Consider the following 1,454-nt stretch of genomic DNA (forward strand, 5'->3'; position numbering starts at 1 on the left):
ACATAGGATAAGATAGATATATATATATAGTATATATGATGTAGACATGCCCACACACACACACACACTCACTCACACACACACACAACCCACACACACACACACACACACACACTACACACACACATACACACTCACACACACACCACACACACAACCACCCTCACATACACAAACTACACCAGACACCCCTCGCACACTTACACTCTCTCACACACACACACACACACACACACCCCACACACACACACACACACTCATACACTCTCACACACACCACACACACGCACTCACACACACCACACACCCACACACCACACCACTTACCACATACACACCCACCCCCCACCCACCAAACACACACTCACACACACTAACACACACACACACACAACACAAATCACAGACAACACACACAACACCCACCATAAAGATGGTACATACTTACATATATACTCTCACACACACACACATACACACTCCCACACACACACTCACACTCATTACACACACACTCACATAACACACACACACAAAACACACACACACACACACACACACTCAGCTATACACACACACACTCCACCACACACACACACTCTCCCACACACACACACACACACACCCACACATGACACACTCACACCACACTTACACACACACACACACACACTCACCACACACACACACACTCACACACAATAATAGATATATTAGTAGAGATAGATAGAGTGAGATATAGTAGAGAAACGTGAGAGAGTAAAGAGAGATATACACCACACACACACACACTCACACACACACACACATCACTAACACACACACACACATACACACACTCAGCCAACCACACCACAACACCCTCACACACACACCCACACACCCACCACACAGACACACACCACACACACACTACACAGCACCCACACACCACACAATCACACACACACACTCTCACCCACAACACACACACTCTAACACTCACACACACACACACACACACACAACACACACACAAATACACACTCCCATAGAGTAGACACACACACACACACCCCCACACACACACACACACCACACACACACACACCACAAACACACCACCACACACACCACCACCACACACACACCCCACACACACCACACACACGCACCACACACACCACCACCACACACACACCCCACACACACCACACACACCCACCACACACCCACACAACACCCACACACCACACACACACCACACACACACACACACACACAGAGCCCCACGACACACAACCCACACACACACACACACACACCACACTCACACACACAACACACATACACACACCAGCACACAACACACACACCACACACCACACACACACACATACACACACACATACAACACCACACACACTCACACAGACACACACACACAGCACAACACACACACACACACTACACCA

The sequence above is a fragment of the Penaeus japonicus genome, unplaced genomic scaffold (assembly GCF_977035675.1).
Source record: "Penaeus japonicus unplaced genomic scaffold, GWHDUDI00000001_assembly GWHDUDI00000025, whole genome shotgun sequence".
Lineage (NCBI taxonomy): Eukaryota > Metazoa > Arthropoda > Malacostraca > Decapoda > Penaeidae > Penaeus > Penaeus japonicus.